We start from the raw sequence: 18157 nt of genomic DNA on the forward strand, positions 1-18157 counted from the left end.
TTCACTCACTATTAAGTTATACTGAATGTTATATCTTTCGGTACTTTCATGTTGTTATTAAACTACAAGATACTAAAAATTAAAAAAATAGTTAAATGCGCTAAATGACGGAGACATTAGTATTATAATATAAATTAAATATACTGTATTTTAAACAGATACATTAGTAAGAAAATAGGATTTGTTTGTCACGTATAGAACTGACTATAACAGTGATGGACGTTTTTTGTGCTGCAATCACAAGGAACAAGAAGTTGACTATCACAGCGATACACAGAAAATACAACACGTTAAACTCTGAACAAAACATCTTTTGATTGTAATTTAAAAACCATTACACGATTCTCTTATGTCTTGAGCTCCTTCAGCGTTTTCCCTTTCTTATAATATTACCCTTCACTAGGGCCCCAGCATGGCCAGGTGGGTTAAGGCGTGTCACTTGTAATCCGAAGGTCGAGGGTTCGCATCCCCGTCGCACCAAACATGCTCACCTTTTCAGCCGTGGGGGCGTTATAATATAAAGGTCAATCTCACTACTCGTTGGTAAAACAGTAGCCCAAGAGTTGGCCGTAGGTGGTGATAACTAGCTGCCTTCCCTCTAGTCTTACACTGCAAAATTAGGAACGGCTAGCGCAGATAGCCCTCGAGTGGGCTATCAATACCCTTCACTAGAAACACGACCACCCCTTGCTTTGATGAAGTAAAGACAATACACGGGCTCTTAATCCACTATTGTTGAAGGAAAGGAGGGCTGCCACGTTGGAAAATACGGCCGCCATAACTGTGCCATTTTGTTTGTTTGAATAGTGGGATTGACCGTCACATTATAACGCCCCCACGGCTGAAACGGCGAGATATTTAGTGTGACGGGGATTCGAACTCGCTACCCTCAGATTACGAGTCTTAACCACCTGGCCATGCTGGGTTCTTAATAGGGGTTTACGCTGTTATAAATATAGCGATACATAATAAATATAAATAGTATCAACTACCAGAGAAGGGTTTACCCTTTACACTGTTAGAAATGTAGCTGTACACGATTAACATAAATGCAGTTTTTTTCTTTTATAAACAGTGTAAAATAATGCAGAAGTTTCAAGTGACATAAAGGAAATGATAAGTAATACAGGTATTATTCATTTGGCTACGTAAATAATATAATTTAATGTACAGGAGGCTTACAATGCTATAAATATACTGATAAATGAGGGTAATAAGGTATATTTTTTACTTGGTAATCACTTGTGTTAGGGGAAAGCCAAATTTATCTAACTCCTGTGTCAATTGAAGGAATCGAACCCCATATTTTAGCGTTGCTAGTCAGTACTTTGTCATAACATGCAGTTGATTATGTGACACACTACCAAGAAGCTTATCACAACAAATAGTTATTTATCGTCGATGTCGGGTCTCTTAAACTTTTTACTTCTCCGACGGCACACGAGGTTGTAATGCGACATCTCTCGACGAGGTTCGAAGACCCGTCGTCGAATTGGACGTCACCTCACTGTCGACGTCTAACAGATGGAACCTCCAATAGAAGATACTGTCCCACCGGAGGATATTTTAATGAGCAATGAATGGTGCATAATAGCGATACGGTTTACCGTGATACAAGCATAGTGGTACACATTGCAAATCAAGTTCCTTATTTAATTTGTAAAGAGTGGCATCTATGGCAGATAGGATTCATTGTGATATAAACATGGTGACACCTAATGGGAATAAGTTTCATAGTTTTCTGAGTAGAATTTCACTGTGGTAATAAAAAGATCATTGTAAACAACGGAAATGAGATTTATTTTATGACTGAAAGAGATTTATATGACAGATATTAACTTACTATGATACAAACATGTAGTTACGTAATAGAAATAGGGTTTATTATACTGGACAAAGTCTATCAGATGGCTATACGTTTGAAATAATGTTTATTTTTATCTCTAAAGCAACGGTTCCCAAATTTTATCAAGTGCTAGAACCATTTTAAATACATATATATATCTATACACATTCTGTCCTTCTATTTAAAATTATTCTCTACGGTACATCATAAAAGTATAAAGCAAGCAAGACTATAAAGAGACAGAATAATAATTACATCTGTCAGTGCTTTTCTATATAAAAAGTATCAGTCATTGCTGATTTTGCTGCTCAGAATCCCTGGACTCTCTCGGAAGAAAACCCTAGGGTTCGGCAGAACACAGTTTGGGAACAACTGATTTAAAGAGTAAAATAATAATAATAAGGAATTTACACTGATATAAACTCATGGTATTTTAGAGTTTTCTTAAAATGAAACATGTAGCACATAATATTGATGGGCTTTACATCTAGTGGTAAGTGGTCAAATTAAAGTTTATTTTACCGTGTATAAAGTGTCGCATAATAAAAAAGAGGGCACTGTGATGATATAAACATAGGGATACATAATAGAAAAAAAGATATGTTTTATTGTGTATAATACGTTGCAAAATATTTATTGTTGTATAAAAATAACATAATGTTTAGGGACAACAATGAAGCTGTTGTTCAACCATAGCTGTCCCAACCGCTTAGCCAACATAATGTTTAGGGACAACAATGGAGTTGTTGTTCAACCATGGCTGTCCCAACCGCTTAGCCAACATAATGTTTAGGGACAACAATGGAGTTGTTGTTCAACCATGGCTGTCCCAACCGCTTAGCCAACATAATGTTTAGGGACAACAATGGAGTTGTTGTTCAACCATGGCTGTCCCAACCGCTTAGCCAACATAATGTTTAGGGACAACAATGGGTTGTTGTTCAACCATAGCTGTCCCAACCGCTTAGCCAACATAATGTTTAGGGACAACAATGGAGTTGTTGTTCAACCATGGCTGTCCCAACCGCTTAGCCAACATAATGTTTAGGGACAACAATGGAGCTGTTGTTCAACCATGGCTGTCCCAACCGCTTAGCCAACATAATGTTTAGGGACAACAATGAAGCTGTTGTTCAACCATGGCTGTCCAAACCGCTTAGCCAACATAATGTTTAGGGACAACAATGGAGTTGTTGTTCAACCATGGCTGTCCCAACCGCTTAGCCAACATAATGTTTAGGGACAACAATGAAGCTGTTGTTCAACCATGGCTGTCCCAACCGCTTAGCCAACATAATGTTTAGGGACAACAATGGAGCTGTTGTTCAACCATAGCTGTCCCAACCGCTTAGCCAACATAATATTTAGGGACAACAATGAAGCTGTTGTTCAACCATAGCTGTCCCAACCGCTTAGCCAACATAATGTTTAGGGACAACAATGGAGCTGTTGTTCAACCATAGCTGTCCCAACCGCTTAGCCAACATAATGTTTAGGGACAACAATGAAGCTGTTGTTCAACCATGGCTGTCCCAACCGCTTAGCCAACATAATGTTTAGGGACAACAATGAAGCTGTTGTTCAACCATGGCTGTCCCAACCGCTTAGCCAACATAATGTTTAGAGACAACAATGGAGCTGTTGTTCAACCATAGCTGTCCCAACCGCTTAGCCAACATAATGTTTAGGGACAACAATGGAGCTGTTGTTCAACCATAGCTGTCCCAACCGCTTAGCAGCCAACATAATGTTTAGGGACAACAATGAAGCTGTTGTTCAACCATGGCTGTCCCAACCGCTTAGCCAACATAATGTTTAGGGACAACAATGAAGCTGTTGTTCAACCATAGCTGTCCCAACCGCTTAGCCAACATAATGTTTAGGGACAACAATGGAGTTGTTGTTCAACCATGGCTGTCCCAACCGCTTAGCCAACATAATGTTTAGGGACAACAATGGGTTGTTGTTCAACCATGGCTGTCCCAACCGCTTAGCCAACATAATGTTTAGGGACAACAATGGAGTTGTTGTTCAACCATGGCTGTCCCAACCGCTTAGCCAACATAATGTTTAGGGACAACAATGGAGTTGTTGTTCAACCATAGCTGTCCCAACCGCTTAGCCAACATAATGTTTAGGGACTACAATGGAGTTGTTGTTCAACCATGGCTGTCCCAACCGCTTAGCCAACATAATGTTTAGGGACAACAATGGAGCTGTTGTTCAACCATGGCTGTCCCAACCGCTTAGCCAACATAATGTTTAGGGACAACAATGAAGCTGTTGTTCAACCATAGCTGTCCCAACCGCTTAGCCAACATAATGTTTAGGGACAACAATGGAGCTGTTGTTCAACCATAGCTGTCCCAACCGCTTAGCCAACATAATGTTTAGGGACAACAATGAAGCTGTTGTTCAACCATAGCTGTCCCAACCGCTTAGCCAACAATATGTTTAGGGACAACAATGAAGCTGCTGTTCAACCATAGCTGTCCCAACCGCTTAGCCAACATAATGTTTAGGGACAACAATGAAGCTGTTGTTCAACCATAGCTGTCCCAACCGCTTAGCCAAACTAAAACTATTAAACAAAAAATTAAAGCCAGCCCTTACCATTCATATATCTATCAATCTTTTTTTTTTTAATTCACTAAGATTTACTGCCTCCACAATATCTAAAGGCAACCCATTCCGTAAGACCACCACCCTATTTGAAAAATAAAACTGTCTTACCTAAATCTATATTTATATCCTCTAGTTCTATAATTCTCGCTGTTATGTATAAAATCTGTTGATTCATCTTCTTCATTAGCAATTCCTTTTACAATATAAACACTTCAATCAGATCCCCTCTAACTCTTTTTTCTTAAGGAGAAAACAATTTTGAAGTTTTTAATCTCTCCTTATATGACAACCCCTTCATACCAGGTACCATTTTATTAACCCTTCTCTGAACCATTTCTGACTATTCAAAGTCTTTTCTTATGTAAGAAGCTCAAGACTGAACACAATGCTCCAAATGTGGTCTAACCCGTGACCCATACAATGAAATTATTACCTCTTTAGACATGTACATAATATTTTTTTTAAATACAGCCTGAACTCTCGTTTGCTCTACCATTAGTAACAACACACTGTTTGGATGGCTAAAGAAACTAGCTTCATTAGTAGTGCATAGCAGTCCAGAGTTCCAAAACAAAACATATTCATTCCAGCTATCGCACCTAACAAACTGGGAACGCTTAACCCGCGAACTAGCCATTATATTATTTGTAGAATAAAAAAAAAAGTTCCATGATACCAGTAGCCTGCTAAGCCTAAATTTCACATTTAACTAGTTTTAAGCTTGTATTTGTAAAATAAGAAAATACATTTAATTTGTATTACAACCTCACTGCAAGTTGAATTATAATTAAGCCTAAAGAAATGTTACGCGTACTAAGCATAATCTGACATTTTACAATACATTGCACTACTAGAACTTAAATTAAAACCTTATTCCTTCTATTTTAGTATCCAATTAATTTCAGACATCCAGGTTTACCGACTTCTTCCATGAATGATACTATTAAGTGCATTAAAACATTAACCTCAGTTCAGTTTTACTTATGACGTGCCAGTTTTGCTTATAACTATACTTGTGTGTTTTTTAATAACATAGCTGAAACTTTAACGTCGAAAATGTTTTTCTCGTCACTTCTCTGAAACCACAAGTTTATTAGATCGTTTTTAATTTTCATTCCCTCTTTTCAGTAACGTTAAACATTAATATCTGAATATGTTTTACTTATCACTCTGTTGGTTCAACTCAGAAACCTCGTTGAAACATTAATCTGAGAAAATTAATTTTTTAAATATCACTTTATTTCTCCTTTATTCGTATCCTGTCTGAAACAATAATGTTAACAATCAGTTACAGTTAAGACTTGTCTGTATTATGAACCTGACTGAAATATCCAGTCAAGCGATTAAGTTTACATATTATACTTCTTTCCTAGTCATGACTAAAACACCAACTTAAGTTGATCCGATTCGTTAATCATTCCTCCTGCATCTTCTTAACGAACTGGCTTGAACACCTGTAGATATTTCTAGAATTATGTCATGACATCAGAATGTTTTGCTACTGTTATGAGATAAAATTGGCAACCAACACACTTTCCTGTCACTAGAGTGCATATTTCATGTTTGTTTGTTTTTTGAATTTCGCACAAAACTACTCAAGGGCTATCTGTGCTAGCCGTCCCTAATTTAGCAGTGTAAGACTAGAGGGAAGGCAGCTAGTCATAAACACCCACCGCCAACTCTTGGGCTAATCTTTTACCAACGAATAGTGGGATTGACCGTACATTATCACGCCCCCACGGCTGAAAGGGCGAGCATATTTGGCGCGACGGGGATGCGAACTCGCGACCCTCAGATTACGAGTCGCAAGACTTAACACGCTTGGCCATGCCGGGCCACATATTTCATGAAATAAAACATGTTGAATAATATATGCACGTATTTAAACTTTGTCATTAAATATATGTATAAGTATCATACCATTTATTAATTGTTGAAACTGTTGAGATTTCATAATGGATCAATAAATTTCTTACGAGCACTAATGACTAATGTATGCAAGCATAATGGCAGAGGTATCATCGTTAGATTAGGCTAGGATCAGCCATACGCCATTCTGTCATAGGCCGATACATAACACCACAGTGAATTATTACTACTAATTCTCTATACTGGTAGCAAGTTTTATGCCCATAGAAGTGAGTTTGGGAGATAAAAAATGTGGTGTTTACAAAATAAATTAATCTTAACAATTACAAATACACTAGCCACACTCTATTTACTTGCACGTCTGACACCCATCCTGCTAAGGAGAATTTAAAACTATCTAAGCCTTAATAGCATTTCATACTTTCGTCGATTAAACTTGTAGCGGAATCAACAAAATAAACTCAAGTATCATAAAATTCTGGATGTGATCATTTATGGACTTTGTTGAAACGCTGATTTCGGAATATTTGTTTGACTTCTACATCTAACTACCTTTTCTTAATAACCATATCGAAACAATAACATTAGAAGATATATTTTACTTATCATACACTTGTGACATTTTAACAAATTGACCGAAACGTTTAGTCAATTTATATACAGAGAATTTGATATCTTGTTTTTACCAAGTTCATTAATCTTTACTGTTAAAATTTCAAAACACTATTTGACGTTTTAAATAGCTTTCAAGCCTATGGCAACCATTGCTAGTGGAGTTTAACACGACGCCAGTTTAGTTTAACATGTCAGCGAATCCTGAACCAGAAGATCCTGAACAGAAACCAAGTGTAGATGAAACTTCTGATGATTATCAAACACTTGGAGCGCCATCTAGTGATGTCCCAAGAAGCATTCCGACTGTAAACGGTAAAAATGTTTCAAATGGCAAGAATAAAAGCACTTTAAAAGTATTTTCCAACAGACGAAGGTTACTGTTCGTCATCTAGCACTCCTAAATCCTCAGGTAACTATCCTTTAATATGTACTCCTCAGGTAACTATCCTTTAATATGTACTCCTCAGGTAACTATCCTTTAATATGTACTCCTCAGGTAACTATCCTTTAATATGTACATAACGGCTTTGACTGATTTCTATCATAATTAATTGTGTAAAACTGTTATTAAAATGCTAATACTAAGAAAAACCAAACAAGTCTCAATTTTTAATGTTTGAAGTTTCTGTACATGGAAGATCTTGCTTCTAGTATTATACCGTCAATCGTGCTTGAAGCCAGTCTAATGGTTCCAGTACTTCGTAAACTGAAAACAGATTTAATCTTTAAAATTTTGTTAGGGTAATTCAGCCCAGAATGTCCCACAACTTAGCCACCTAAGGATGGTACTGTTCAAAACAGAAACACCACACAAATATTCGAGCCTCTGTAATATATAACTTTATTAATTTGAGATGTAAAACATAAAACTACAAAAAAAAATACGTTTAAAAGTATATTCAAACACCTATATATATATATATATATATATATATATACGTAAAATCATACAATGTGCAATAAAACTCGTGTAGTTCGAATATAGTAAAACAATGTGGAACTTTAATTAACAAATTAATATTTTTGTATAAGGTGAGGTTAAATAACACTTCAGTCTTATATTTATTGATATTTTTGTTGAAACTGATATTTATGATAAAATGATTCGAATTGTTTTAATTATATTAGAACAAATTACAGTGTAACAAATAAATTTAAATTGTAAACTGTCTTCTTGTTTCATTGGGGGAAGGCGCGAGCTAGGACATGACTTAGTGGTTAACTGGACTGTGAATCAATAAATTCATGGTTCGCGGCTCTTTGTTGCAAAAAAACAACAACAACAAAAACGACGTTCGGCACTTTGGTGCTGTAGGTGCGCTATAGGAATGACAGTCAGATTGTATTGTTCGATCATATTAGAGTAACTCAAGAACTGACAATAGTGCTATTTACAAGCTGACCCCCCACCTCTCCGTTATTTGTCAGTTAAAAGTTACAGACGGATCCATGCATATAGCTCATATGTAGCTTTGAGTGGAATTATGAAACAACAAAACCGTGCTTTTTTAAACATTATCGATCTGGAAAAAAGAAGTTATTCAATATATTTGTTATTTGATATTGAGGTTAGTAGTAGTCGGATCACTGTTCTAAAATCCATCTGTTATAAGTTCAAGTACTATGGATCAGGCACATCCCATACCAAACATGCTCGCCCTTTCAGCCGTGAGGGCGTTATAATGTGACGGCCAATCCCAGTATTTGTTGACAAAAGAGTTGGCGATCGGTGGTGATAACAAGGTGAGCTGCCTCCCTTCTTGTCTTACACTGCAAAATTAGGGACGACTAGCGCAGATAACCCTCGTTCAGCTTTGCGCGAAATTCAAAACAAACAAACAAGTGTTATGGTGTATTTCTTGTATCCCATCCAGTCATATTAGTTCAAGATTGACCGCAACGTGTCGCCCGCTATGGACACGGAGAGCATGTTATGGTCGGAATGCTTTATTATTACATAATCTTCAGAGTTTTGAAAATTCGCAAAGGACTAAATAATTAATGCAATTTTAAAAAACTATAACAGGCCTAATGCCTTATGACAAGTGTAATAAAAAATGAATCAAAGCCCTCACACCATAACAAAACGTGATGAATTTAAATTAATTAATTTCAAGATTTTAAACTATTTGGGCGAAGAGAGACTCACTTCTCTAAACAAGGAAAAATTACTTATTTTGTAACTTTTCTAAATATTTAGTAAATAAAGAAAAAGAACAAAGAAATTATTTGCACCTTTTTCTGCTTCATTGTAATACCCTGATTAACCCTAATTATATGAGATATACATGTTAACAAAATGATTATTTGCATCACACGAAACAACTGAAACCTTGATGTAAAAATAAACAGTTAAATTAGCAGAAACGTAGCTTAAAGTTATGTCTAAAAATAAGTGTAACTATTTTGAGTACAGCTTTAATATTTTATTTTATCAATTCGCTGGTAGTAACATAATCTTTAATACTTTGGTAAATTAGGTTAATTTTATCAACAATGTATGTCTGTATTATTAACATAAATAAATCTGAGATAAATATATTTTAATTTTTTGTTTTAAAATGATCGAAGTATTTTCTATATATAGTGAGAGAGTTTGGTTTGCTTTGCTTTGAATTTCGCGCAAAGCTACACGAGGGCTATCTGCGCTAGCCATCCCCAATTTAGCAGTGTAAGACTAGAGGGAAGGCAGCTAGTCATCACCACCCACTGCCAGCTCTTGGGCTACTCTATTACCAGTTAATTGTGGATTGACTGTCACACTATAACGTCCCCATGGCTGAAAGGGCAATCATGTTTGGTGTGACGGGGATATAGTGGAAAAGAGATTAACATCTTTGTTGTATTATTAAAAAAAGAAAATATGAAGAGGTTATTGTGTTAAATACATAGTTTTATCAAAACAAGCACATATGTAAAGATGTTACTGTGTTAAATACATAGTTTTATAAGAACGAGATTAAAGATTCTTTCGAAATAAATATTGTGAATGAAGTAATAACGGCGATTAGAAAAACACAATGAGTGAAATTAAATTTCTACCAACGAGATCGAACAAGGTGAGAACATCGAACAGCTGATTTAAAAGTCCACAGTTCGAGCCGCAGTATTTCGCTTTGTAACTGTACTCGACACTCATTCCCATTATTCAACTTCTCGGGAATTGTAAGCAACATGACAGTCAATCCACTATTCAACTCTGGGGACGTTATAACTATACAAGACAATCAATCAACTATTCAACTCTGGGGACGTTATAACTATACAAGACAGTTAATCCACTATTCTACTCTGGGGACGTTATAACTATACAAGACAATCAATCCACTATTCAACTCTGGGGACGTTATAACTATACAAGACAATCAATTCACTATTCTACTCTGGGGACGTTATAACTATACAAGACAATCAATCCACTATTCAACTCTGGGGACGTTATAACTATACAAGACAGTCAATCAACTATTCAACTCTGGGGACGTTATAACTATACAAGACAGTTAATCCCGTTATACAAGTTTGGGGATATTATAACTCTACATGAGAGTCATTCCAGCTATTTAATAAACAGTAGTAGCGGTAGTGCTTACTTGGTGTCCTTCTATTGGACACTAGTTCTACATGAGGGGTGGCTCTACTTGAACTTTAGGATTGTCTAACCCTGTAGCCTATGTGCTACTGAGATTCAATAATTCAAATATAAAATAACCTTTTATATGTTACGAATTTCACGCTGTGTTACTGGGATCTTAGTTACTTCGTAAGTTTCCATTTGGTTTATTCAGTTAATCCATACAACCGTTTTATGACATTAATCAAATACCGTTGTATACAAATATATCCCTGACACTGTTGCAGCGCCTCTAACTCAAGAGAGCACCACGGACGTTCTAACGACCAAACTGCCAGACTTGACCGATGGAACTTTGGCTGTTAGCCTAACTGAAGACGCTCTTACAAAGGAAGAGAAAAGCATTCGGCCGACATGGGCGAAGAAAGCAGATTTTTTGTTATCCATTATAGGATTCGCCGTGGACTTAGCGAACATATGGCGTTTTCCGTATCTTTGTTACAAGAACGGAGGCGGTAAGCTAGCTATCACACATATAATTATTTAGAATAATTTACTACTATTAATGAGTTTAAACCTCTTCAGAACAAGAAATGAATATCTCTTTGATCTTAAAGATTACATAGAAATACTCTCTCTCTTTCTTTAAAATCCAGTCAGCATAATTAACAAGTTTTACACCTTTGAGGTTCTATGTTACTGATCAGTTTCGAAGTTATTATCTCAACTATTGAGGTCCTATGTTACATGTACTTTAATAATATTATTCAGCACAGCAAAGAAAATGTTTATCGCAACACATCACCATAATATATCTTACAAAAAAAGTTACATTATTGGTAAAAGTGTATTTTAGTAGAGTTATAATTTTCCTTTTATTAAAGATATGACCTTATACAGTGAGACCTTAATAAGGTCTTCTATTTTTCTACCTCTAGGAGTCTTTCTCATCCCATATAGTATAATGCTCGTGTTTGGAGCGATGCCTTTGTTGTACATGGAATTAGCCCTTGGTCAATACAACAGGCTCGGGCCTATCAGTTTCTGGAAAATATGTCCTTTATTTAAAGGTAAGCACTTTAACCTTAAATATACTTTCGCAATATAAAGGCACTTTACTCTTTAAGATATTTAAGTAATGTAGATAGACACTTCTTCTTTATAGATAGTTATATGCATTATAAAATGAGCTTCTGGTGTGCTAATTAGTATTATCCAGTGTTTATTTCAACAGCTGAAGGTCTACACAAACATTACCAGAAACATTTCTTATCTGCAACAGCTGCAACAGAACAAAATTAATATGTTGTTTTTTTGTAGCATGACACAACTTTATCTTACAGAGCTATCGAGCTAAGAGTGGACACATTAACTTAACAGTTCAAAAGAACAGCTGTCATTCAAAATGACTAGTGTTTGAATGGCTTGAAGTTACATTACTTTATTTGGGCACAACAGCTGTCGACTTAATGGTATAAGATAATTACGAAACAAACCAATTAGCAAACCTTCAAAGGTCTATTGCGTCACTTCCTCCAAGAGCATAAGTGATTTCAACATAAATATCTCGAGACGTTGATAAATTTATTTCTTTATTAATTTCATATAAATTTCCTTCTGACTACTTTTTTTAACAACTTAAAACTAGCACATTCTTTTCCAGTTTAGGCATCAATTTTAATGGTAATCTAGGCTATCTATACTTCCTGAGCTCGGTATCAAACCCAGGACCTCTCGAATGCTGGACACATAAATCACCCATAATTTACTCAAGGGTTAAACCACAAGTCAAAAACTCTATATTATTACAAGTTAATGATAAATTAATGGGAAGTTTAGTGACCTGTCAAAAAGTCGAACAACGACCTTGTAAGGTACAAGTCAATGAAAGTTGTTTAAACATGAAGAATTTTCATCAAAATCTCAAAATCTTATACGAAACAAGTACGGCTGTATATCAAATTTCTGTTAGCTAAATAATTAGATGTATAAATACAAGTTTGTTTGTTTTAAATTTCGCGCAAAGCTACTCAAGGGCTATCTGCGCTAGCCGTCCCTAATTTAGCAGTGTAAGACTAGAGGGAATGCAGCTAGTCATCACCACCCACCGCCAAATCTTGGGCTACTCTTTTACCCACAAATAGTGGGATTGGCCAACACATTATAACGCCCCACAGCTGAAAGTCGAGTGCCTTAACCACCTGGTGATGTCAGTCCCTCCAAACGTTAGTGAAATTCAGGGGTATGACAAGGCGTAGGCAATCAATTTTATATTCCCTGTTCCAATAATGTCTATTTTGAAGTTTGATTTGGGTAGCCGTACCTTAGGTCTCTAGGTAAAAATTAATATCGACTAGTATTTTGTGGGCTTAACGAATTGTTTGTTAGTGTTACCAGAATTTCTTAGAAAACAGAATATAAACCTGTTTACTGGTGACACCACACAGATACACTAAATACAAAAGATATATGGATGGGTAGGGACTTACCCTGTATATATATTTAGTACGTCTAAAATTAATAAAATCGTCATCTATGTACCGTCTGTAATATAGTAGTACAATCTATGTACCGTCTGTAATATACTAGTACAATCTATGTACCTCCTGTAATATACTAGTATAATTCATGTAGCTTCTGTAGTATACTAGTACAATTTATGTATTTTCTGTTACAAACTAGTATAATCTCTGAACATTTTGTAATATACCAGTATAATCTATATACCTTATGTAATATACCAGTATAATCTATATACCTTATGTAATATACCAGTATTATCTATATGCCTTCTGTAATAGTGGGATTGACCGTCACATTATAACGCCCCCACGACTGAAAGGGCGAGCATGTTTGGTGCGATGGGGATTCGAACCCGCGACCCTCGGATTACGAGTCGAGTTCCTTAACCCATCTGGCCATGTCGGGCCGTATAAATACAAACAGAATAAAGCTGTATTGAACTTCCAATACTCAAATAACATTTGTCTTATATATATGTATATACATACATAAGGGTGTACTTTGCAATATTCAAATAATATTTTTACCATTGTTTTTGTTGTGAGCTTTCTCGTATTTAGCTTTATTTGTTTTTTTTTTATTTCTCACTTCATGGTTGTTATAACATTTCTAGTTAGAGTATGATTAGTTGTGTTAGACGCACTTCATAGTTGTTATAACATTTCTAGATAGAGTATGATTAATTGTGTTAGACGCACTTCATGTTTGTTATAACATTTCTAGTTAGAGTATGATTAGTTGTGTTGGACGCACTTCATGTTTGTTATAACATTTCTAGTTAGAGTATGATTAGTTGTGTTAGACGCACTTCATAGTTGTTATAACATTTCTAGTTAGAGTATGATTAGTTGTGTTCGACCCACTTCATGGTTGTTATAACATTTCTGGTAAGAGTATGATTAGTTGTATTAGACGCACTTCATGGTTTTTATAACATTTCCAGTTAGAGTATGATTAGTTGTGTTAGACGCACTTCATGGTTGTTATAACATTTCTAGTTAGAGTATGATTAATTGTGTTAGACGCACTTCATGGTTGTTATAACATTTCTAGTTAGAGTATGATTAGTTGTGTTAGACGCACTTCATAGTTGTTATAACATTTCTAGTTAGAGTATGATTAACTGTGTTAGACGCACTTCATGGTTGTTATAACATTTCTAGTTAGAGCATGATTAGTTGTGTTAGACGCACTTCATGGTCGTTATAACATTTCTAGTTAGAGTATGATTAGTTGTGTTAGACGCACTTCATAGTTGTTATAACATTTCTAGTTAGAGTATGATTAACTGTGTTAGACGCACTTCATGTTTGTTATAACATTTCTAGTTAGAGTATGATTAGTTGTTTAGACGCACTTCATGGTTGTTATAACATTTCTAGTTAGAGTATGATTAGTTGTGTTAGACGCACTTCATGGTTGTTATAACATTTCTAGTTAGAGCATGATTAGTTGTGTTAGACGCACTTCATGTTTGTTATAACATTTCTAGTTAGAGTATGATTAGTTGTGTTAGACGCACTTCATGGTTGTTATAACATTTCTAGTTAGAGTATGATTAGTTGTGTTAGACGCACTTCATGGTTGTTATAACATTTCTAGTTAGAGTATGATTAGTTGTTTAGACGCACTTCATGGTTGTTATAACATTTCTAGTTAGAGTATGATTAGTTGTGTTCGACCCACTTCATGGTTGTTATAACATTTCTAGTTAGAGTATGATTAGTTGTGTTAGACGCACTTCATGGTTGTTATAACATTTCTAGTTAGAGTATGATTAGTTGTGTTAGACGCACTTCATACTTGTTATAACATTTCTAGTTAGAGCATGATTAATTGTGTTAGACGCACTTCATGGTTGTTATAACATTTCTAGTTAGAGTATGATTAGTTGTGTTAGACGCACTTCATGGTTGTTATAACATTTCTAGTTAGAGTATGATTAGTTGTGTTAGACGCACTTCATACTTGTTATAACATTTCTAGTTAGAGCATGATTAATTGTGTTAGACGCACTTCATGGTTGTTATAACATTTCTAGTTAGAGTATGATTAGTTGTGTTAGACGCACTTCATGGTTGTTATAACATTTCTAGTTAGAGTATGATTAGTTGTGTTAGACGCACTTCATACTTGTTATAACATTTCTAGTTAGAGCATGATTAATTGTGTTAGACGCACTTCATGGTTGTTATAACATTTCTAGTTAGAGTATGATTAGTTGTGTTAGACGCACTTCATGGTTGTTATAACATTTCTAGTTAGAGTATGATTAGTTGTGTTAGACGCACTTCATACTTGTTATAACATTTCTAGTTAGAGCATGATTAATTGTGTTAGACGCACTTCATGGTTGTTATAACATTTCTAGTTAGAGTATGATTAGTTGTGTTAGACGCACTTCATAGTTGTTATAACATTTCTAGTTAGAGTATGATTAACTGTGTTAGACGCACTTCATGGTTGTTATAACATTTCTAGTTAGAGCATGATTAGTTGTGTTAGACGCACTTCATGGTTGTTATAACATTTCTAGTTAGAGTATGATTAGTTGTGTTAGACGCACTTTATGGTCGTTATAACATTTCTAGTTAGAGTATGATTAGTTGTGTTAGACGCACTTCATAGTTGTTATAACATTTCTAGTTAGAGTATGATTAACTGTGTTAGACGCACTTCATGTTTGTTATAACATTTCTAGTTAGAGTATGATTAGTTGTGTTAGACGCACTTCATGGTTGTTATAACATTTCTAGTTAGAGTATGATTAGTTGTGTTAGACGCACTTCATGGTTGTTATAACATTTCTAGTTAGAGTATGATTAGTTGTGTTAGACGCACTTCATGTTTGTTATAACATTTCTAGTTAGAGTATGATTAGTTGTGTTAGACGCACTTCATGGTTGTTATAACATTTCTAGTTAGAGTATGATTAGTTGTGTTAGACGCACTTCATGGTTGTTATAACATTTCTAGTTAGAGTATGATTAGTTGTTTAGACGCACTTCATGGTTGTTATAACATTTCTAGTTAGAGTATGATTAATAGTGTTAGACCCACTTCATGGTTGTTATAACATTTCTAGTTAGAGTATGATTAGTTGTGTTAGACGCACTTCATACTTGTTATAACATTTCTAGTTAGAGCATGATTAATTGTGTTAGACGCACTTCATGGTTGTTATAACATTTCTAGTTAGAGTATGATTAGTTGTGTTAGACGCACTTCATGGTCGTTATAACATTTCTAGTTAGAGTATGATTAGTTGTGTTAGACGCACTTCATAGTTGTTATAACATTTCTAGTTAGAGTATGATTAACTGTGTTAGACGCACTTCATGTTTGTTATAACATTTCTAGTTAGAGTATGATTAGTTGTGTTAGACGCACTTCATGGTTGTTATAACATTTCTAGTTAGAGCATGATTAGTTGTGTTAGACGCACTTCATGGTTGTTATAACATTTCTAGTTAGAGTATGATTAGTTGTGTTAGACGCACTTCATGGTTGTTATAACATTTCTAGTTAGAGCATGATTAGTTGTGTTAGACGCACTTCATGGTTGTTATAACATTTCTAGTTAGAGCATGATTAATTGTGTTAGACGCACTTCATGGTCGTTATAACATTTCTAGTTAGAGTATGATTAGTTGTATTAGACGCACTTCATGGTTTTTATAACATTTCTAGTAAGAGTATGATTAGTTGTGTTAGACGCACTTCATGGTTGTTATAACATTTCTAGTTAGAGTATGATTAGTTGTGTTAGACGCACTTCATGTTTGTTATAACATTTCTAGTTAGAGTATGATTAGTTGTTTAGACGCACTTCATGGTTGTTATAACATTTCTAGTTAGAGTATGATTAATTGTGTTAGACGCACTTCATGGTTGTTATAACATTTCTAGTTAGAGTATGATTAGTTGTGTCAGACGCAATTCATGATTGTTATAACATTTCTAGTTAGAGCATGATTAATTGTGTTAGACGCACTTCATGGTTGTTATAACATTTCTAGTTAGAGCATGATTAGTTGTGTTAGACGCACTTCATGTTTGTTATAACATTTCTAGTTAGAGTATGATTAGTTGTGTTAGACGCACTTCATGGTTGTTATAACATTTCTAGTTAGAGTATGATTAGTTGTGTTAGACGCACTTCATGGTTGTTATAACATTTCTAGTTAGAGCATGATTAATTGTGTTAGACGCACTTCATGGTCGTTATAACATTTCTAGTTAGAGTATGATTAGTTGTATTAGACGCACTTCATGGTTTTTATAACATTTCTAGTAAGAGTATGATTAGTTGTGTTAGACGCACTTCATGGTTGTTATAACATTTCTAGTTAGAGTATGATTAGTTGTGTTAGACGCACTTCATGTTTGTTATAACATTTCTAGTTAGAGTATGATTAGTTGTTTAGACGCACTTCATGGTTGTTATAACATTTCTAGTTAGAGTATGATTAATTGTGTTAGACGCACTTCATGGTTGTTATAACATTTCTAGTTAGAGTATGATTAGTTGTGTCAGACGCAATTCATGATTGTTATAACATTTCTAGTTAGAGCATGATTAATTGTGTTAGACGCACTTCATGGTTGTTATAACATTTCTAGTTAGAGCATGATTAGTTGTGTTAGACGCACTTCATGTTTGTTATAACATTTCTAGTTAGAGTATGATTAGTTGTGTTAGACGCACTTCATGGTTGTTATAACATTTCTAGTTAGAGTATGATTAGTTGTGTTAGACGCACTTCATGGTTGTTATAACATTTATAGTTAGAGCATGATTAGTTGTGTTGGACGCACTTCATGGTCGTTATAACATTTCTAATTAGAGTATGATTACTTGTGTTAGACGCACTTCATGGTTGTTATAACATTTCTAGTTAGAGTATGATTAGTTGTTTAGACGCACTTCATGGTTGTTATAACATTTCTAGTTAGAGTATGATTACTTGTGTTAGACGCACTTCATGGTTGTTATAACATTTCTAGTTAGAGCATGATTAGTTGTGTTGGACGCACTTCATGTTTGTTATAACATTTCTAGTTAGAGTATGATTGATAGTGTTAGACGCACTTCATGGTTGTTA

The 18157-nt window shown here is 35.0% G+C and overlaps 1 pseudogene across 1 annotated transcript in view; it reads left to right on the forward strand.

Annotated features, from left to right (window-relative positions):
- Window positions 1-18157, forward strand: part of LOC143247172 (sodium-dependent dopamine transporter-like) — a 94981-nt pseudogene that overhangs the window by 25683 nt on the left and 51141 nt on the right. Inside the window, exons 2-4 of the transcript XR_013026419.1 lie at window positions 7084-7364; window positions 10817-11044; window positions 11468-11599. The product of XR_013026419.1 is annotated as a sodium-dependent dopamine transporter-like (transcript). The remainder of the gene's footprint in view (window positions 1-7083; window positions 7365-10816; window positions 11045-11467; window positions 11600-18157) is intronic.

This window comes from Tachypleus tridentatus, chromosome 3, assembly GCF_004210375.1.
Source record: "Tachypleus tridentatus isolate NWPU-2018 chromosome 3, ASM421037v1, whole genome shotgun sequence".
NCBI lineage: Eukaryota > Metazoa > Arthropoda > Merostomata > Xiphosura > Limulidae > Tachypleus > Tachypleus tridentatus.